Below are 22,916 nucleotides of genomic sequence, written 5' to 3'. Positions count from 1 at the left end.
AAAAAAAAAAAGAAAAAGAAAAAGAAAAAGGCATTCATTGAGCAAGTGACATCCAAGCCCATCTCCAGGCACTGTGAATCTGGTGGTGGTGAGGGGACACGCAGAAGCAGCCTTGGACAAGCATCAGTGACCAGGAGTAGTTTGCTGTCTTGAAGGAATACAGGACTCAGCAGCTAAGTACTCTGAGCTCGGTGGGACAGCGGTCAGGCACTGTAGCGCCCTGAGAAGAGATGCTGTGCTTACTCCTTAAGGCCAAGCCAAGTACCCAGTGTAGAGGTGATGGAATCAGACCTGTGAGACCATCTCCAGGGCAAACTAGGCAGAGCTCTCTTTCTGTGGTCTCCTCCTCACTACAGCAGATCCATGACAGCCAGCCAAATAGCTCAGCAGATTAAAGTGCCTGCACATAGGCGCAGGGGCCAGGGGTTCAATCCCCAGGCCTGCCATGCTGGCCCCATCCCCGGGGGCACTCTGAGATGGCAGGTGAGACTGGGTTTGGCACACACACACCTGTAATCCCAGCTCTTGGGATGCTGTAAACAGGCGGATCACTATTAGTCCGATCTAGTAGTGAGACCCTGAACACCCTGTAGACCCTTCCCTAAAATACAAAAAATAAATAAATGAAAGAAAACAAATCCATGGATATCCAACTCTAGGAAGGGGCAACGTCCTATCCTCCCAGCAAGCACCACCATGCCCTCCGGAGAAGGTCAGCAATGGAGCCAAGATGAGAAATGGGCCAAGCCCAGGACACTGTCACTCTGAGTTTTGGATACACCGCATCAGATGACCAACATTTACAGTTTCTAGCCTCTTTCACAATCGCTACCTCATTTAAACCCCAACCACATCCTGTGCCATCCTGCACCACAGCTGGTGATTTGATTCCCATGGGGCAGGGAGGAGAACGTGGCCTCTGTGTGTGGCCTGCGTGCATACCCGAGCTCGCAACAGCGAAAATGACTCAAGACTGACTGAACCAAGGCTGCCTCTGGGGGCCAGCACCCATCCCCTGCACACGAGGCCTCTCAGTTCATTTTCCCTGTCCTCAGATACTCTAGCACATGTGCAGACATTTCTCCTACAGCAGGAAGACATATAGTTGTCCTGAAGTCCACAGCAAGATGTGTTCAGCCGTGTTTGTGCACAGAGGGGGAGGGGGAGGGCACAAGGATGCCGCAGGAGCCTTCATGACACATCAGCTTTGGGGAAGGGATCCCTTTATGTCATGTTGAAAGGACTGTCTGACAAGTGCAAGGTTATGAGCTCAATTCCAGGTATCAAAAAAAATTAGGTTAAAAAAAAGGGAAGGGGTGTGATGGGAGAAGTGGAACTGGGCGGACAGCGGGCAGGGACCAGGCTGTGTGCTGAGGAGCTGTGGGTCCTGTAGAGGATGGAATGAGGCAGAGCTCACCCAGCTGGCTCCCCCGAGCAAAGCCTGTGGGCACCCCGGCGTTCCGAGCTGGGGAGGTGGGAAAGGTGCCCTTTGGCTTCAGGCAAAATCCAGTCATACAGGCCCAGGCTATGTGCAGCAGTAGGGACACCAGGCATGCTCTGTTTAGGTGCCTGAGTGCTACTGTGCCTGAGCGGGGCAGGGCATAGACAGAGATTGTGGAGCCCAAGGAAAGAGACCAAGCTCTTGGTGTACAGGGAGTGGCATTGCCTTTGTTACACTCAGACTTTGTCCCTGAATTCCATATCATCAGATATTTTAGCCAGCGATGTTAAAAGCAAACAGCATTAAAAAATAATAAAATCTTTCCCTTCTGGGATAAATGAAAATCTATTCTCCCTCCCTATACCCACACTCCCCTCTTGGTGGAAAGCACTTAGTTACCTCTAATAATTAGAAATTTCCTATTTGGGCTGGGGATATAGCTCCGCAGCACAAGTGCCTGCCCAACAAGCACAAGGTCCTAAGTTCAATCCCTGGTACCACACATACACACACAAACAATCTATTTTTTTTTTTAACCTTTTCACAGCTGCCATTTCCTGACAGTACAATATTTTGGATGTGTGCAGTAAATTTCTTGTATGGACTTTTTATTTTTCCTTTCGAGAAAGAAGTCCTAACCTAGTCAAGAGTCAGTATGAGTCCTTCCTGCTCACCATTCTGTTGTTGATTTCATTGTCCTTTCCAGGATTTATTTTAATCTTGAAAGTCTATTTCCTACTCTTAGTCAAAATTTGTTAACCCATTGGATTGGCTGCAGATAACTGGGCTGGCATTCGATTCGACAATTAGGGAAATACCTTCTTTGCATGCAGTATAATTTGCATTTTCCTCCACTTACATGAAGCTAGTGGCCAGTACCACTTTTTAATAATTCCCTTCACATTGTTCATCCTGATTTAGAAATTGTAAATCCTGCTAAGGTGCTTGGGATACAACAGTCAAGCATGTCTAGACTTGTCTGTCCTGTGTGTGGTTGCCCAGGGTTGTGTTTCAGAGGCTTTAGGTGGATGCTGGCTGGAGTTCTGGGATTGAAAGGAGAAGACAGAGAACAGCTTGGGCTTCCATGCAGAGAGCAGAGTGCTTGAGCCTCCTTTGTACCCAGCTGCAGGAGAAAACGTACCGAAATACACTACAAACCCGAACAAGGTTATTACAGTCTCACTGTTTAAAGTACCATTCTTTTCTTCTCCTTTTTCCCACTTTCCAGTGTATTCAAGACAATGGAAAAATTGTAATGGGTCAATTTAAAATATTTTATTTCCTAAAAGCCTTTTTTTTTTTTGCCTTTTGTAATATGTGGGACCCCTCTTCTTTGATGGGAGAGATAAGTAATTATCTGAATATAGGTTGAAAAGGTTATATAAAAAGAAATTATACTAAAAGGGATACTTTGCTTTTCAAATCCTTATTTTTTTCTTAATCTAAGTATGTCATATCCAAAATAAATATATTAAAGGAATAAAAATTGTCCTCATGGAAAAAAAAGAGGGGTCTGGGGAGATAGCTCAGTAGAATAAGCACTTGCCTGGCAGTGTAGAGTCCTGAGTTCAATCCCTGGTACTCCCAGAGAGAGAGAGAGAGAGAGAGAGAGAGAGAGAGAGAGAGAGAGAGAGAGAGAAAGAGAGAAAGAAGCTACAAACTAGAAACAAAAAGGATATTTTGTTGGTCTTTTTTTTTTTTTTAATGTATTTAGTACAGGGCCTACAGGGTCTCACTACTCAGATCGGACTTGTAGTGATCCTCCCGTTTTCAGCCTCCCAAGCACTGGGATTACAGGTGCACACCACCAGGCCAACTCACAAGTGTTCTTATATTTGTTTAGCACCTACAACATCGTAGGTGCCCAGAATGTTTGTTGAGTGAAAAAAAGTGTCCTTTCATTTTAGAGATTAGCAGAACTGTGTGATCTATAACTGACAGTTATACCGACATGCTAAGACCCCAAGACATCAACAAACCTCCCAAAGCATACAGGAGAAAACTGCTCTGTCCTGATGAACTGCTTTTCAGTGTTGAACCTGAATGTGGTACCCGGTATGTGACAGCTCCTTGCGCCTCGGCACTCAGTTCGGATCTTTTTGGTCAGTCTGCGCGGAGAACCATGTCTCTTCCTCTTCCGCTGCAGACCACCACGAAGCAGCCTTTGCTGCCTTCCGGGCTTCTGCTATTGATGCTGCTGTTGCAGCAGAGGCAGAGGACACAGTGGGCGATCCACCAGCACCAAGGCCCTGCCTCCTGCTCGCTGCATCCTCGCTGGATCCCCAGCAACTTCTGGCTTGTTTAAAGAGGACCCAAATGACCCCCTCTGGCCTATCCTCCCATCCCTGGCAACCTGGTGGCGGAGGGGAGAGGTAGGGAGCCTGCCACATGCCTCTCTCCCCTGCCATTTCCTCAGCAGCTCCCTCACTGGCCCTGTTTTTCAGACCTCTAGTAATAAAAACAAGCCAATAAAATGAACATGAAAATATATTCATTAGGATTTATAATGCTCATTAAAACTGCCTGTGTACGAAAGCATGACTTAGCTTCATATAAGTGGGAAAAAAATGCAAATTATACTGCATGCAAAGAAGATATTTCCCTAATCGTCCAATCAAATGCCAGCCCAATTATCTGTGGCCAACCCAATGGGTTAAAATTATACTCTCTTTCCTTGGACACAGTGAGACGCCTGAAAGTGTTTCATTTTAATAAAAATGAAATCTGGACCCTGCAGAAAACCAGCTTCACTAATGACGTGTTTACACAGAGAAAGACAATTTCTAGTTAATGGTGATTACTACCGAGAACAAATTAAACTTCCTAGAGTATATGGGTTAGAGATAATGGGAAAGGGGGAAAAAAGTTATGGTTTTAGTGTGTGCATGGCATCATGGGGGGACACGGTGACACAGAGAGAAAGAAGCTAAAGGAAGTCCAGGAGGAAGTTGTGGCTGCAAAGATGCTGGGATGGGTGTACTCGGCTACGGTGGCTTCACTGGTTTTGGTGGCTCTAAACTCGAAAACTCCCAGGGTCAGCCATCTTTGGCTGGGACAAGGCTGGATTTGTGCTGCAGGCTCTGGCTGGAATCTGCCACTTTGTCCTTCTTGGGAAGGCAGGTAACTAATTCCAACCATTAAGAGCCATCAGGAGCATATGGAAAGTTCATTCTACTCCACTCCACTGGCTCACTGATGAGACTCGAGGTAGGACTGGCTCCAGAGCTGCCATGCAAAGCCAAATGAGCAAGCAAATGCCAGATGGGCGGCAGAGGAAGCAAAATGGACAGGAGATCGAGTGGGGGAAGAGTGACTGGATGACACGAGCAACAGCACCTTCCCTACTGCTAGGGTTTGAGTTTGGCCCCCAAGGATTCGTGTGCTGGGAGTGTGGACCCCAGTGTGGTGATGTTGAGAAGCTTTTAGCACCTTGAAGAAGTGAGACCTAGCTGCAGGTGGTTAGGTCATTGCTCTCTACAAAGAACACTAAATTTCTATTTTAGAAAAGCAAGCCTAGCACCTGGATCTCTCTTGCTTCCTGTCCTACTATTGTGATGTCATCTTCCATGGTGCCCTCACCAGAGCCAAGTAGGTGTCAGTACTATGCATGTGAATCTCAGAAACTGTGAGCTAAATAAACCTCTTTATTTTATAAGATGCTCAGCCTTAGGTATTTTGTTATGGCAACAGAAAACAGACTAATGCACTCTCCTTAACTAAGTCCCTACCGTGTGGCAAGTATCATTCTAAGTTGTTGCCTCCTATTATTCTCACCCATGGGATGGTAGTATCCCATCCCCTTCTTCCCCATTTTTGCATCAAGAAAACTGAGGATGAGAAAAGTTACATAACGCCCTTGTATTAGAAACCTATTAAGTGAAGAAGATGAGCTTCAAACAGATCCATCTGATTCCAACACCTATGCTCTAAGACCCAGTTCACTACGCAGCCCACGGACTCAACTGTGTTTTCCGTGGTCGGCCACTGGAAGATGCTCTTTCAACAGCAGCATCTCCCTGTTTCTCCTCTCCCCCACCTCCCACAGCCAGGTGAGCCTGGGGCAGGGAGGAGAGAAGGGACCCGGGATTCCTCCAGTGCTGGGTTTTAACGCATGTTTTTTTGTAAACAAGAACAATCATTTGTGAATAGGCCCAGGTGCAAACAGTCCCCAAATCAGGAATTCCAGCTCAGAGGCGCAGAATAATACAGCTTTGGGGAAGATTTAATAATAGTAAAATTAAAATTGTAACTGAAGCATAATGAAGAATGTGGTACAAACAGGCACTGCAAAGAAAAGAAAAAACGTACACAGATTAGCCCCTCTGGAATAGCGATTGGTTGAGAGCAACAGTAAACAATGCACAGAAATGCAACTTAATTATCTCCCAATTCTTAGTATTCCACCAAAGCTACATGGAAAGCTTTGATGTCGGCAGTCAGAGGAGCAGCAGCAGCAGCAGCAGCAGCAGCAGCAGCCTCAGCAGCAGCAGCAGCAGCAGTAGCCTCAGCAGCAGGTCTCTCCCTCGCTCCTGGAGGAAGATCATTACTAAGAAATCTGCAACCACAACAGCAGCTGAGCCAGAGGAAGGCAGCAGGATTGGTTGGCTGAGAAATCAGAAAATGGGCAACTCCCTGCAACTAAAGCATCTCTCGGGGGGTACCAAGTTAGGGGGTCGGTGAGCATAAGGGGAGCTTTGAGGGGCAGGGCCCAAGGATGAAGATGTGGCCGGGGCACCTCAGCTAAGCAGCAGTCCTCAGAGCTGGGTGGGGAGGCCTTCTAGGAGAGCCTGGGCCCATCAGCTTTAGCACTGCTTAGGCAGCGGCAGAGTGCTTCCTGGATTGAATCTGAGCACTTCTTCTTCCACCTAAAACGTACACATACAGTGAGTGACACCTGATTGGGACCATCTGTGTTCATCCCTGTTTTGTTTGGTGCAGTGGACAAGAGACCCAGAGGAGGGTGTGACCTGGATTCTGGGTCCCAGGTCTCTGTTAAGGATGCTTCTGACAAACTTCTGAAGAGAGAGACTCAGTGGATGCCACATCCAGAAACGCAGTCCCCACAACGCAGCCACACATCAATTTCTTTCCTCTCTGAGAATGCCCTTCACTCTCAGTGAATTCATATTCTTAAGAGGTAGGGGGCTTTCATGGTTGACTGGCTGGCTGGTTAAGCACAAGCCTGCCTGGAGACAGGGGCTGAACAAGATGACCTCTTAGGGTCCCAGCCATTCCCATACATTTGAGAACCAAAAATAGTAGATCATGTGGTCTCAGCATACCAGTTTCCACATATCTTCACCTTCATATCTCTGTTTGGTCCACTCCTTAGACAGGCCTCTGGTTATTTATTTGGGCCTTGAAGTACAATCAAAATCAAGTCCTGTTGCTCTTGAATTTTGAGGTGATCTAGACGACATCACCCTCTTGTAATGACCGGGACCCTAGCATGCCCATCCTGGGGCTATCCACTCAGAGGCGTTCCTTTCGGTGGAGGCTGGCAGAGTCACACAGGTTCAAAGGACATCTTTGATTTCAGGAAGAAACAAGCCATTGCACAGGGATCCAGATGGCTGGAGAAGGGGTGGGGCAGATCCCAGTACCAGCCCCTGTGAAGGGAGCCTTGGCTTTCTCTGCACATAGATGGGGCTGCTGCTCTATGGTCCCTGCCACTGCCTCAGCCCTGGACTGAATTACTCAGGGCTGGAAGCTTCAACCTAGTCCGTGGGCCTGGAGCCCCAGCTCGCTACCTTTCTAGACAGGTCAGTTTTCCCCTTTCACAGATAGGAAAGTCCAGATCAAGGAGCATCAGGGGACTAGTCCTCATCTTTGTCCTCTTCTTTGCCCCGATCCCAGGTTTTAGTGGACAGAGGTCACTGAGTCTTCCAAGAGGAGGATACTGGTGAGAATTGAGATAGTGCTGAGATGCAGTACTCCTAGTGATGGGTAGGGGCTGGGTGGAGCAAGAGCAGTAAGCACTTCTAACATTTGCTTGGAATACTGAGACTTAGAGACTCCAGACCCCTAGTTCTGAGCAGAAGCCCACCGAAACCCTGCCTCATTTGGAAGGGCAGCTTCCAGAGGTCAACATGTCCTGTCCCCTTTTCGCATGTCATCCCCAACCACCCTCTTACTCTGCGGCTCTCATCTCCTTATATCTAAAGCCATCTGGTATATTTTTATTACTGATTGTCCAACAACCCCCACACATACCCACGCTACTAAAATATAAGTGCCCTGAGGGCTGGGGCCTTTTTCTGCGATCCATGCCCAGAATTAACGTGTGGCCACCTTTCCATAAGTGTTGGCTGAATGAAAGAATAAAATGCCCGTGCTTCTTCTGTAGAGCCAGGGCCAATGCCTGAGGGCCACTGTGATTCCTGTCCTCCCATTGTCAACCTCATTCTGGAGCGGGGCTGGGCTCATGCCAAATTCCTGACTTCAAGTTATAAGCAAGGCTGGGATTCAGGCTCAGTGAGGGTTCACATGAGATCAAGGATGCCTCCTGGAGTGTGGAAGGTAACAGATACGTGTCTACCTAGTGCCCGTGTTAGTAACACCAGGCGTGGCTCTGAGTGCTGGGCAGATATTAGCTCATTTCATCTTCATGGTGTAGGTTTTTGATCCTGCTAAGTTTACCAACTGGCTACTCTCTTGCTTTCCCTCCTTTGTGGCCTTATTTTTCAGTCTACACAATGGAGGCGAGTGGACACTAAATTGGTGTATCTGCAGTTCTACAAACTCTGAAAGGTTAGGACTATGTATTGCTCAGCATTACCTCTTCACTACTTGGCTGCGCAGATGGTAGGTCTTTAGTAAATGGTAATGAAATGAACAAAGTGATGTCTTGCTTGCTTTTGCACTACTGGAGACGAAACCCAGAGCTTTGCACCTGCTAGACCAGTGTGCTGCCCCAGCCCAATGCAGTTACGGTCTGTGTAGCTTCACTCCAGATGTCTAAGACATCTTACACTAAACTACCTGTGGTCCTGGGAAAGGCAGTCTCCCATTTCCCTTGAGCTCAGGGGAACCTGTCTGCGGTATCCCAGGACCCCGTGGGGCCTCAGATCTAGCATTCACCTGACGTTGTGCTAAGTACTACAGAAAGCAAGGTGCAGCAAGGGCTCTGCTCTGGAGCAGGAGGAAGAGAGCGGATCAAAGCAGCACCGGATGAGAAAGGTGCAGCTCTTCCTTCAACCGGGGTCCAACCTGGATGACAGGCTGCATCCCAAAGTAATCACGACCCCTACTCTGGACAGGATACAGAAATTCCAAGAAGCCTGTGAGCTACGCAGGGTAGAATTAACTTCTGTATTCATTTTAAGGGTGTGGCAACTGGGGCTCAGAAAGGGAAGGCTACTTGTTTGGAGACACACAGCTGCATGATGATCAGGCCTCAACTTAGACCCTTGGCTCTCGGAACTAGAGCAGTACAGCTGTCTGTTCCTTAGCGCCCCCAGGCCAATGGTTCCAGGATTCCTCAAGGGTATGAAAACTTGTAGGTGCTCAAGTCCCTTATAGAAATACAATGGCCCAGCAGATGCATGGAACCTATACCAGGGCTCCTATATATTTTTAATTGTCTATACATTGTCGATGAGACAACAACATAAATGCTATGTAAACAGTTGTTATACTATACTGTTTAGGAAACAATTGCAAGAGAAAAAAGTCTGACATGTTCAGTATAGGCTCAGTTGTTTTTTTTTTTTTCTTTCAAAATACTTTCCATCCTCAGCTGGTTGAGATTGCAGATGTACAGCCCAACTGTACTTCCTTCCTGTTTTTCTCCCCTCACTGACTGTCTTGAGATTGTGCCTGCAGTCTGTGGAGGGAGCTGCAGCAGAGGCAACTCCAGGCTCCCTGGAGTGGGGTCCTCCAGCACCCAGGGGCTTTGGAAGCCTGTGGCAGTCAAAAACATGCGTCAAAATTTGGGGCGGTGGAAAAACTATCGGCAACTTCTTACGCTTGGATATTTAAAGACACATTTTCTTGGTAAAAAGCTGTTTGGAAATTGCCCTGGTGCTAAATTTTGGCTGAAGACGTCAGATGTACCCGCCTCTTCACTCCAGTTGTCTAATGGCACAAGTGGGGTGCGTCTCTATTTGTTTATTTCCTTGGTGTGTGCACTCTTCAGTCCCTGGGAGCCGAAGGGAGCCTGGTGTTACATAAGCACCTCATCAGACTAAACAGCCAGCCAGACCTGCTTCCTCTGTCCTCCCCCCACAGGAGCAGCACTCACTCGCCCCTTACATGCAGGCAGTTTGTGCCTGGCAGCGGCCTCTTATTGCCAAGCAGGTCCCCAGGAGCATGGAGTCCAGCGTGGAGCCTGTCTGGGCAGCTTGCTCCTTTGGTGATGCTAAGAGGAGCTGCGATCCTTTACTGCAGCCCCAGGACCCCCCCCCCCACATCATGCCTGCCTGATAGCACTTATTTATCCCTAGAAAACGTACTGTGAGCCAGCTGCTGTGCTGGGTGCCCGGGATACAAAGACTGAGGAAGCCAAGATCCCTTCTTTAGGAAAACCCAAAGTAGAGCTGAGGTGACAGACACGCAAAGAAATAACTGCAAAGCGGCAGGGCTCTAACTGAGCAACGCATGCATCCTGGGAAGCAGAGGAAGGTGACACTCGCTGCACCGGGGGAGTCCGTGGCATTTGTGCGTGCCCCAAGGACCAGGGCCATCAGAGTAGCAAGGGAATCAACAAGGAGGGAATGGGGCCGAGCCCTTCTCCTGGGCCTTGCATGCACTCCAGCTGGCTCTGGTCTGTCCAAACTCCCTCTGTCTTTTATGCTGAGAAGGAAATTGCAGACTGGTGTCCAGGTGGCCCACTTGTTCCTCTTTGTGCCTCAGTTTCCCCCTGGTTATCATAATGACAGTAGCAATAATGTCTATGTAATAGGACTGATATGAAAGCTAAGTGAAATATGGCCAGGTACGTGTGTGGAAAATGCCTGAGAAACCATCGGCCTTGATGAATGCAAGAAAGTACTACTGCGCATCTACTGCTGTTCTAGCGCTGTCATTGGCAAGCTTTCAGGGACTTTAAGGAAAATGCCCCAGAGGCATAAAGACCCTTCTGGTTGTACTTAACTTCTACACTTCCAACCCAAACACATCACGATGGGCCTTCCTACTCTTTCCTAACTGTGAACGAAAATCTCTGCTAGAAGAGGCAGCCGTTGGCACAGGAGCTGCCTAAGCTCTCATGGTCCAAGGCTGGAAGTTAGAGCCGACAGGAGCCCTTGCTCGGCTCAGAACTTGGCCCATCAAACTGAGTTTAAGAACTCTTCAGCGGCACCTGTCCACGGCCCTCGAAGGAGTGAACAGATTGCTGCTTGTGCGATGCACATTCCCTGCTGGGGGAGGTGCTCTGGGTCCTTACCCTCAGCGACAGTGACCAAGGTAAGGTGCCAGCATCTGCTGGGATTTACACGGGAGAGCACCACAGCCTGAAGGGGCTACATGGGCCTCTCACTGATTCACAGCTTGTCTGGCTCCAGGGCCTTCCCCCACATTCATCCAGTTGCCCGAGCCAGAAACCTCAGCTCTGGTCCTCTATGTCCCCTCTCCCTCCCACCATCCAAGCCTGTCATCTTTCCGTCCAGGCACCTCACAAATGTATACAGCTCTCCCTGTCTCCGCTGCCATATCTTCAGGCAGGTCCTCATTCTCTCTTGCAACAGCTGCTTATAAGTTCTCCTAGTTTCTTCTAAAAAAAAAAAAATCTGCCGATCCACTGTACATACTGAAGCAGAAATAATCTTTTCAAACACAGATCTGGCCACGTCAATGCCCTGCTGAGAACTCTTCAATAGCCTACCACTGGTCTCTCAGGGATGTGGTCCCTCAGGACTCCCTGATCTATGGCCCCACCCCTCATCGCAGCCACTGTCCCACACAATGCACCTGCCAGACAGAGAGTTCTGCATTCCCCCACACCCCTGCCATGCTATCTCTGGCGACCAGGACTTGACTCACAGAGTTCATGTTGCTGGAGTTCTTCCACCTACACCCTCACCACTTGGCTAAATGCACATCCTCCAGGTATCAGCCTGGACCACCCTGCCTCGGGGAGCATTCCCAGATCCCAGGAGATTTCCTGAGGTGCCCTCCTGACTGCCTGAAGAGTGCCTGCCTGTGCCTGATTACAGCACCTAACGCATTGTGGCAGAGGTGCCTGCTTCCCCATCCGCTGTCTCTATTTCTCCAAAAGGGCATTTTCCCAGCCGGAACAGTGCCTGAATTCACACAGTGGGCAAAAACCATGTGCTCAGTGAATGACAAAAGGACAGATGAAAAAGTGACAGAAAAATGGAGCAATGAATACACACATTAGGACACATAAACCAAAAAAGATTTGATTCATACCAAACAATGCATAACAGGGGGCCGTCCTAGAGCAGAATCAGCTCATCCTGCAGGAGCTGGAAACACGAGGGAAGCATGAAGAGGCTTGGGAGTTAGCCCAGCAGACACAGACAGACCAAGGGAACAAGGGGTATTGGGGCTAACAGCAAGGCAGAGGGGACACGTGCAGGAAAGGTCCCTTTCCACTCTGCTCCCTTGTGCCCCATTTACATAAATCCCAGCTACCTGAGAACAGAATCTTGTCAATAAGAGGACTATTTCATAAACTTTCTTTAAATTAAAATCCAGGCAACACTCACACACACATACACATATAACCCACAGACATCTTCGTCGCTGAAAAGTTGCTCCCTATAAAATAAAAGAAGCTGTTTAAATGTCTTCCTTCCAAGCTAGCCCCACAGAGCTGGAGCTGAGAATACATTAGCCTTTAATGAAGTGAGACTCTCATCTTGCAGGAGACACCTCATTTAGCGCAATTGTTTCAGAGCCATTACAGAAAGACAATTACAAGGAAGCGGGGAGAGTAATTGGAAATGCTGGCAGGAGTTGGGCGAAATGATAATAAATAAAAATATTCAACCTAATAAGCTTCCAGGAGGGGGTGGGATGAAGAAAATCAACATAATTAGAACTGAACCTTAGCAAGGAAAAACAGACAGCAGGGTGGCAAGTGCTCAACTTGTACAGGAAGAAAGAAGTCACATGCTGCCGACCATGATTCGGGGGCTGCGGGCTGCCGGCCCCCTCCTGGAAGCTGCTGGAAGACCCAGGAGCCGCCCACAGCCCACAGCCCACAGGCTAACGGGGTTCGGTATGTGCTATTCTTGGCCAAAGAAATCTGGGCGTGTGAAAGAGCAGGCACAGCCTGGCGCGGCCAGGGGTCCCGCATGTGCTGTGAGGTCCCAGCCTGACTCCTCTGCCGCGGATCTCTGGGGTGCAGCTGCTGGCAAGAGGCCCTCGCTTTGCTTTCTGGGCCTCTGTTTTCTCATCTTGGCGTGTTCCCAGCATTCTCTAGGGCCAGTCTCCCTCTCATGTTCTCTCCTTATCTGATAGATCCCCTCTCTGGTTCTGAAATTTCAACACAGGAGCCTAAAAAGTTAAGCTTTAGAAACCTAGTCTAAGCATCATCAGTACCAAAATCATTCCTGCCCCTCTCGCCTTTCTCCAGGAAGCACCAAGCCTCCTGTCGTTCTGGCTGTGCCCGGGGTGGGGGTGTCCAGTGTGGTTCCTACAGCCCAGCTGGATGGCCGGAGGGCTGGCTCCTTCCCAAAGGCTGTGCGTATTGCAGCATTCGCAGAGGCAGTGATGAGGCCTGGGATCGCTATTCTCTTTCAATGACCCAGTTGAATAAGGAGGACTAAAAGTTGCTAACTCAGTAATGCGCGTTTAGAGTTCATGATATAGTGTTTACTCTATTTCTTGGAATTTGAATTTTTACATTAGGAAAGTTCCTTTTTTCTTTTAAAGAAGTTGAGATCAGGGACTTCAGTTCTATCCTGCCAGGACCTACCTGGAATCTGGTCACGTACTGTACTAGTTTATTCATTGCATGATGGTTTCCCATTCAGTTTACCCATTATCCTATTTAGAGTCAACAATGGAAGATAAAACCAAAATAAAACTGGAAATCTTGGAAGGTTTCTCTCAGAGACTTTTATTTGGTGTTTTTCAAGAACTCAAACCCAGAGCTCTACCATGAAGCTATACCCCTAGCTATCTCCAACAGTCATTCCAACATACTTTTCTATAAGTGCCAGCAATGTGCCAGGCCTTGGAGACTCACAGGAGGACAGAATTTGCATGTCACTTTCCATAAGGAATTTGCCATTTGGTGTAAGGTTCCGGTTGTAAAGATTTAGGCACAAGGTGAGGCCGCAATAGGAGGAATTTGTCCCTGGACATTAATAAATATGCAGTAGTCTCACCTCCTAGATGATGGTGCAATGTGCTGAGTCTCCAAGATATGTTTACAACTCTATCAACAAAAAGACCATGACCCCTTCAAGACATATACATACAAGCACACCTACACATGTGTGTGCACATGGAAACATGTATACAACATATTAGATACACTAGATAGATACATGATCTGTCTTATAGAACACAGTCAAAAACGTAAGTCTAGACAAGATGACATTGTTTAAAATACAAGCAATGTTAAACTGTTTTCTTCTCTTAGTCCAGTGGTTCATCTTACTGGGTTTTGGAGACCTCACATATATAGTATCAGTATCCTGGGACCTGACAGTTCTGCTATGCCAAAGTAATTCCAGCCCATTCAGTACACCAAGCAGAATTTAACACCTGTTTTTCTTTTGCTTGCCATAGCATTGAGTTTCCGGCAACTGGCAACAAATGTGCCTCTAGGACTATTAGAAATTTGGGGCAGAAAACTCAAAGTCAAGGAAGAGAGAAGATGCCTCCTTCACAAACAAGCTAGAACTAGTGTTGCTGTTATTCTTGCATTTGGAGATCATGCATTTTCAGTCAGAATATGTCAGGCACCAGGCCGGTTGGAACAAGGGCTACAGAAGCATCAGCCATGGACCCAGGACCTACCCAAATCAGTGGGAAAGGATGGGCACAAAGCTACTTGGGACACAGGTGACACTAGTCAGTGTAGGAAGAAATTGCTTCCCCCTGAGAGGTCTGAGGTTTTGTGGATGAGGTGGCCTGGGAGATGGGAAGATGGAAAGGATTTGACCATCCAGATAGAAAAGAAAGGCTTTGGGCAAAGGAAATATCCTTGGCGAAAGCCCAGGAGCAATACATGAGGGAGTGTTTCTTCTGTGGCTGCCCTGCTTGCATCTGGAGACCCCATACCCTGAGGCTGGGAGGGAGGCTGGGCAGGAGAGAAGGAAGAAATACTTCATAGAACAGCAGAATGAAGAGGCGGGGCAGGCCCTTGGGCTGAACATCCCAGATAGCTCCACAGACAGCTTCCTTCCAACCATGCCAAGGGTGATGGAGACCACTGAAGCTGCCCAACAAAACAAGCAGTTATTATGTGTCAAAGGCTACCGAGAAGACGACATTCGAATAAATGGTATGAGCGTTTTCCTCAGCTCAGGAGAGATGAGGCATTGGTGTGTCCCACAGGCTGGACAGAGGAGATGACCCCAGGCCCATTTGCCTCTAAGTGTCCATCCTCTGGCCTCTAGACCTCTTTACTAGAGGGAAAAGCATGTCTAGTATAGACATAATTGAAACCAGTGTGATAAGGTCACAGAATTGTGCCCAGTATGTACTGGGTGTTCCCAGAAGACATCGCCAGCCTGATGTTCTCGTCACCCACCACAGGGAAACGCAGGTTCTGACCAGACAAACAAGGCACCAGAGAACATTCTAGGCAAAAAGACCCTCATGTGTAGAAGCAGAAAGACACAAAAGGGCACTGAAGTCAAAAATTCTGCTGGAAATAGAAGATGGTCCTGGGATCTCACAATTTTTTTAAAAAAGCAGAAACTTCTGGCATCCTGGGAGGAGATAGGAGGAACTGAACTGATCCCACTGTGCCTAGCGCTGAGTTCTCTACACCGTGCTTAATAAATGTGTTTTGAGTAGAGATTGTCATTTCTAGGAAGTAAAGGCAGGGATAAGCAATTCATTCTTATAAAGCCCCAGGCAGTGCCACATGCTGAGATGCATTTATTAAAGTCTTTTGATGAGAGAGGGAGGGAGAGAGGAGGAAAAGGAGGTGGGGGAGCTGAAACCAGGCAGGCCCCATCTCCACAGTATTCCACATCCAGGGCTAAAGCCCAGGGTCTTAGAACAGTGCACAGGAGCAACGGAAAAGACTGGGAAAACGCAGAAAGACATCCTGAGTCCCAAACCACGAGCAAGCATGCCTCTCATTTCCTTTAATTTTCCAACAGTCCTATGAGATGAGATTATTAGTACTCTTCAACACATGAGGAAGGCAAGGCAAACACAGGGCAAGAGCTGCTATGAGGCCGAAGTGAGGGAGCCAGGATTTGAGCTTGACTCAATTGCCTTTCCATTGCACTCTCTTCCTCCTAAACAGAAAGCAACCAAGACGTCCTTCAGCAGGTAGCTGGATGGATAAAGGAGCAGGTTTAAGGCAGGGCTTGGGTACCAGAAGGAAATGCCCAGCCCAGGTCCCAAGGACCCACCTGGATGTTCTGCTGCCCCCTGGACTTCTACAAGTGAAACCCCTTGCCCCAGGCCCAAGTTAGATATGGCAGCACCCTTGGAGGGTGTGGATGCTTCTGTGTTAAATTCAGCTCAAAAGAATTCTTGGGGGCTGGGGAGATAGCTCAACAGTCTAAGTGCCTGCCTGGCAAGTGCAAGGACCCAAGTTCAATCCCCAGTACCACATGCTGTTCGGGGCCCCAGAATCTGGGAGTGCCATTCCAGCCCCAAAACTTGGTGTGGTGGCACAAGCATGTAATCCCAGTGCTGGGGAGACTGAGACACGAGGATCACTATGATTCTAAGCTACTTAGTGAAACCCAGTACCAAATAAATAAATAAACAAACAAACAAAACAACAACTAAAAGAATTCTTGGTAGCAAAGTCCATAGCAGCCTCCCCTCCTCTTCCCACCCTGGTTCCTGGCTCCTACCTGTTGTTATTCTTTGTATCTAAAAAGGCAGGATCCTCCTAAAACACCCTCGAGACCTCCCACATGTGGACTCTGGCCTGTCCACTAAGCCCTCTATTGCTCACAAACATTGTTGCCCCTCTGAGCTTTAGTTTCCCACTAACATGGAGACATTCAGCAATCTCTAAGGCCTCTTCCCAACCTGTGAGCCTCTTCTTCACTGCCCAGACAGACTTCCTGTCCCTTTTCTCCCCGCTGTAGCACCACAAAGCCAGAGCTTTCTTCTCTGTTTATCTGGCTATGGGCCAGGCATGGCCATCACAGCTCTGCAGGAATTCCAAGTTAGAGGAGGCAGCCTAGGACCTGGGCCTCTCTCTACCTGGCTGGACTGCGAGGCAGGGTATCTGGGGGCACCCAAGGATGTTGATTCAGAGCCAGGTGCAGTGATTTCTTTCACGAGAAACATCCCCAGGGCAGTGAAAGCACAGAGCCGCTGGAGTCCTCCAGATCGGAGTTCAAATCCTGTCTCCTCCACCTGCTAGCTGTGAACTTATCAATATGCACATTTGCCTTTTCCAGCCTGGCTCCCTGGTCCCGGGTTGTCTCAGAGGTCTGGTGGGAGCATTACAGCAGGTACTGGACTCGCAGTGCCTGTCCAAAAAACCATGCTTCTCTCCTCCTAGATTAATGTAGCAGTAGGTCTCCTCAAGTACTTCCCAGTGCAAGAATTCTACGATACAGGGATGAGACGCTGTTACCCATCCTTAGCCAGTCACTGAGGCGAGCAGTTGCCTGACAAAAAAACTCCACCTTCCAACGGGAGGGGCTCCCCTGGGGAGAGGTCTGGGTGGGTACTTGAGTGTGACCCAGTTTGTTCTTTAAATTGAGTTTAAAGTTATGAGATAATAACAGTAAATTCTTCCTGCCTCTGCAGATTCTTGGCCCCAGGTGGGAGTCATGGGCACTAACCAAACTCCCAGTGTCCTCAAGACCAGGCGGCCCTGAGACCCAGACACTCCTCTCCATGCACCAGGAAGTGACTTCTTCCAGGTCCCAGGCTGGAGCTGGATCTGCCTTGTGGACCAACCTCACAGGCAGCCCGCCTCCTCCAGAAGCCCACCCCTACCCAGCCTAATTCAGTCCTAAGTATTCCTAAGGTACCTTCCAATTTCCCACTGTAATAAATGGCACAGAATGCAAATGGAGGTGGATGTGGGACACAGATGTTTGCACTAATTTAATTGAGGGAACACCTTGGATTAAACACTTTGCAAAACACTTACAAATAGGTTCAGTGCATTCAGTAATGAAAAGCCTCCCAGCCCCCTGGCACTTTGCTGAGGCTGCCTGGGGCTGGAAAGCCTGAGGGGAGAGGCCCAGGGCAGGCAGAAGACAAGATGCCTTAAGTCCCACACGAAGGCTAGGGAGCCAGGCCCCTCGGAGGGCTGTCGGCAGATCAGCCACCAGCTGGGGCCATCCTGCCCTGAGAGACAGAACGGGCGCTGGCTGAGGAGGCCTCAGTAGGGAGCATATGCCTCTTCGGGTGGGCAGCTGCTTACCTGTAGGGGTCAGCAGCAGGCAGGTGCCCCCATCCCCAGGAACCAGCTCCAGGCTGGAGGCCTCTGCCTAGCTAGCTGAAGGCAGTCAGCCACTTGGATGGGATCAGAATTTCCCAGTACCTACCCTGGAGGTGCTTGCTGCAGTGAGGGGGACAGACGTTAATAATCAATAGTCCCAGGCACACTGTGATAAACATCCGAAAGGATATCTACTTGGTAATCCAGGAGCTGGGAGCCAGGGCAGTAGCTTGTATAACAAGACCCCCAAATGAGCTGGGGAAAGGAGAAAGGCTCTCCTGGCAGAGGGAACAGCATCTGCAAAGGCGGCACGGAGCAGAGGCAAGGCAAGCCTCAGACCAGTCGCGTGTTCCATGCATTTAAATGTAGACGAGCCCTTGCTTAGACTCCTCCCCCACCAGACTGGGAAAGTCAACAGAGAAAGGGAAGAGGGCCGGGGGCTCTGCCAGGACTCTAGTACCTGACAATTCCCGTGACTTGGCAAATCTAGAATCAGATCCTAAATGATCGCTCCAGATGTCCCAGAGTTCAAATCAGCCCTGGATGATTTTATATTCCTCAAAATAGAATTCCTAATTTTCAAACACAGTGATCAATTCAGCTGTAATAACTATTACAATAATATGCTCTTAAACTTGCTCAGTGCTTTATAGTTTATAAAACACAGTCACATATCCCTTACAATCCTCTACCACAACCCTTCTAGAAAGATAGAATAGGGAGTATGATTATTCTTGCTTTTGAGATGGAAAAGCTTGATCCCAAACTCCAGCCCAGCACAGAATGAAACCGGTGTTCACAAGCAGTCCGTCTGCTGCCATGCTGCGCACAATCCCTCACTGGGGCGTTTGCCAAGCATTTGTTGAGCACCTACTGTGTACCTAGAAACAGTCCAGGATCAGAGAAGAACAGAAATGGGCATTCGGATAATGGAAATCCTGGACAAGGGCACCGCTGCCAGACAGACATCCCTGGTCCAGAAGGCAACGAGTAGGGCAGGAACACTTAGGAAACAAGAAAGATACAAGCTACTCTCTGTCTGTGTGTCTGTGTGTCTGTGTATCTGTCTGTCTGCCTCTGTCTCCTACACACACGCACACACACACACACACACACACACATCACACATGAAGATCTAAGCCACATCTCCCGACCTTCCCCCTCCTCAGCATAGAAGACAGAACCTGATGTCCCAGCTACCAGCCCAGAACAGCCCAGAACCTGTAGCCAGAGGCCACCCTTGAGTCCTGTGCTTCCCTCCAGTTCCGGCATACACACAGGCACAGACCCGCAGGATCACACAGGCCTCCCAGCATGTATGAGCCCCAGCATCATGGGGAGCAAGGTTGTGGAGGATCCAGCCAGGGGGTTTATGGGGTGGTGGAGACATAAGAGCTTTCACCCCCACACAGGAAGATCCTCCAGAGGCCTCCATGGGCCTGGTTATGGGCCAACACTACCCTGCCTTCTGCTGAGGACAGGCATGCCTCCATTCCATCTGCTAAAGTAATACCCATCTCAAAGAGTCCACACAAGTATGTGTGAAAAGAGACACTGGTGTACGGTGTCACAGGCCAGGCACACAGAAGAGGACAATAGAAATGCCTTTCCACGAGTAAACTAAAGATGACAGAAGGGCAGGTGACCCTGAGTGACCTCAACAGAAATCAGTGGCCTGATCCCACACCACGGATCAGCCGGGGTGCGGGGTGCTCTCCAGACAGCCCACTTCCATTACTCCACCCTCTTCCCCTCAGCTCATCCACTTATCCTGTCATCTAACAGACCCTGCAGGCCAGGTACAGGTATCAGAGAAGAATGCCCTGGGTCCTTAACTGGGACAAGGGCACTGGAGAGCCTGTGATGGCCTCCAGGGAAAGAAGGAGCCCAGGCAGCAGCCTCAGGTTGGTGGCCGAAAAGGAGGCTCCTCAGAGTGCTGCCACAGAGGAGACATTATGGGAGGGACAGGCGCCCCCCAGGTAGAGGACACTCCAAGGCCCAGCGTGCGCGAAGGCGGAGGTGTGAGCGTGTATAGAGTACAGGGAAAGTACAGCCCAGCCTGCCGGGGGTCTCGCGCATAGGGGTGTGTGTGTGTGTGTGTGTGTGTGTGTGTGTGTGTGTGTGTAGGGAGGAAAGGTGGGAAAGACAACCAGAGGTGCCTGTGCAGCCCATGGTCAGCCAATCTGAGGAAGACGACTGTGGCCTGGGAACAGTGAAGGAGCCCTAGGAGTGCCACAGCACAGGAGCCACGCACTCACAGAACCCAGTCCCGCTCATCCTCAGGAAATACATCCCAAGTCCCCCAGTGGACACCCCAAGACGCTAGTAGTACGCAACCCAAAGGTCATGCGCTGTGTTTTTTCCTCTATGCACATATCTATGATAAAGTGTAACTTATAAATTAGTCACAGTGGGAGGTTAACAACAATAATAAAATAGAACAATTGTAACAATTATAAATTATTCAAAAGTTAGGAACTGTTAATTTCTGGAATTTTCCATTTAACAGCTGTGGACTACTAGTGAATGCAGGCAAAGAAAGCAAAATAGTGGATAAAGGGACAGCCATGCCGCAGCGTTCATGGAGTACAGTGCACACAGACATTCCATGTCTTCTGACAGTCAGGGAGCCAGAAGTTGATCCCGAAGTTGCCTCTGATTCATGCAGTTAATTATCTGTGGAGAAATGGTCAATTCTGGAGCAATTTTTTTTCTCTGAAGAGCAAGACTGGCTGGATCACTGTGAAGGTAAGGGGAGGGGTCCCGCCCATGCCACCTCATCCACTTAGCCAGGGGTGCTGGAAGCACCCCTTGAAAATCCTGTGGATCTCCTGAGCCTGAAACTGGGGATGGGCAGCCGGAGCAGCCGGGAGCCAGGGAGGAGATCCCTTCTGCTGGAGCAGGATTCCTGAGCATCTACAAGCCCTCTCACAGGGCAAAGGCGCTGGAGCCGGGTTCCGCCCTGCAATTTCCAAACCCTCTCCAAACCCTCCCGGCAGGACTAGCGCTCCCTCTGCGCCTCTCCCCTCCCCCGCTTTCTAGCCCCTCTCCAGAAAGGTTTATGAAGAAGACTCCAAATAGCCCCTCTCCTGCAGGCATAGTCACACCAACTGAAAGGAGATTTAATTAGCAAAATCTCGTTAGGCAAACGAAATTATCCGTAAGACAATACTCTTCTGGACAGGGGGTATGATTAAACAAAGCCATTAATTGAGAGCGTCGCTTTGGCAGCTTCTAGGATGTGTTCATCTCCGGGCAGGCTCAGCTCTGCCTCCGTGGGCCAGGGTACTGACTCTTGGCCTCCTCCCGCCTGGCCCACCTCCTCCCACTTCTCTCCCCTCTTGCGAGGCCCTGCCGTCAGGGCTGCAGACCTCGGCTTCTCATCAGTGGCCTGGCTGCCGCCAGATTCCTGCTAAAGTGCCTTGATTGCATAATGTCTATTTGCATAATGTAAATTGCAATCTCCTAGCTTGGGAGGCAGGAATCACAGAACAGCCATTATTTTTTACCACTCCACAAAAATTCTACATTTAGAAAGCAGATTTGCGGCTCAGAAAGCCGTATAAATCTGAATCCGCCAGAAATGCCATTAAATCACACCAATTAAGCTGGACCCACGAAGAGCCCCTGTCACCGCTCTCTGTACACGCAAGGACTCCCAGCCCAGATGGAAGCCACAAGATCCGGGAGGCTGCGGCAGTGGGGCTGTGAACAGATGCTGGAGGAGGCAGGAGCTTGCTAACCTGAGCATCCCTGCCCCAGCACGGGCCCCACCACCACCTGCAGCTGGTCTCCTGTGGGCGCACTGGCTGGCTGGCAGCAGATTCCTAACTTACAGAGCCTAACAGAGAGCGAACCTGATGCTTACACCTTCCAATGGCTGAAGGCCAGGGTCCTTGACGCAGGGTAAAATCTCTACCCCGTCAGCCCCACTTTAATGACCTTCTCTCCTCTCCTCAGTCCCTTCCAGCCAAGTGAAAGGGACAAAAAGGAGGACAAATCCTGCCCAGACTGGGCCAGGCTGGATGTACTCAGCTCCTTTTAAGAGCTGTTTCCAGCGGTCACTCAGGAGAGGGTTGAGTCACAAAGCCTGGGCATTCTCTGGACAGCTACCTAAGGCCCAGCTTCTCCAAAGCGGTCTACCTGGTTACTCTTTTGCCTCTTTATTGCTCATTCAATATTCATTTGTCAAAGGGTAAGATGCTAATGTGTATTATTAAAATATCAATAGTTTATGAGTGAACTTACAGACAGTACAGTTAAAGGCAAGATTCTTGACCATCGCTGTCAGAAGCAATGGAAAGGAATAATCTTTCTATCGAACTCCCCTCTTTATTTATTTACTAGGTCACTGAGTCACTAAACCACTATTAGGCACCTACTGTGAGCCAGGAATGGCTCTAAGTGTATTCACACACAGGATTTTATTGAGTCCCCAAAGCACTTCTGGGAAGTTTATACAATCTCATTTCCTCTCTGAAAACGAAGAACCTCAAGAACAAAGTCACATGACAAGAGTCACAAAGGTGCTAAGTCACAAGGCTGGAATTCATATTTTCCCACAAGATGGGGTCTTGAAACCAAAAGGGCCTGTGTTTTTATCTGTTTTCTTCACCTGCCCAAATTAAACACTGGTTTCCTGACGTAAGTTTCATGAAAGGGGAAAAAACAGAAAATCAATCCATACTTCAATATCAACCTATTTATCTCCATAAAGGGGGCTCATTTTCAATATGTCTAAACCAGCTCCTGGAATCTTATGTGCATTTAATATCTCAGATCTAAAGTTGACATCGTAGTGATGGTATTGCCAGAATCCCCATTTTTAATCAAAAGTAAACTGAAACTCTTCTAAAAATTTTTTTAGGAGCTGGAGAGATAGCTCAGTAGAATAAGCACTTGCCTGGCAAGCACAGGGTCCTGAGTTCAACCCCCGGTACCTCAAGAAAAAAAAAA

General features: G+C 48.8%; 1 protein-coding gene across 2 annotated transcripts in view; it reads right to left on the bottom strand.

The window, feature by feature from the left end:
• The window catches only part of Pknox2 (PBX/knotted 1 homeobox 2), a 264,725-nt gene that overhangs the window by 166,690 nt on the left and 75,119 nt on the right, over window positions 1-22,916 (bottom strand). The window lies entirely within an intron of this gene.

This window comes from Octodon degus, unplaced genomic scaffold (assembly GCF_000260255.1).
Source record: "Octodon degus isolate 3935 unplaced genomic scaffold, OctDeg1.0 scaffold00136, whole genome shotgun sequence".
Classification (NCBI taxonomy): domain Eukaryota; kingdom Metazoa; phylum Chordata; class Mammalia; order Rodentia; family Octodontidae; genus Octodon; species Octodon degus.
This window is presented reverse-complemented; position numbering and strand designations above follow the sequence as displayed.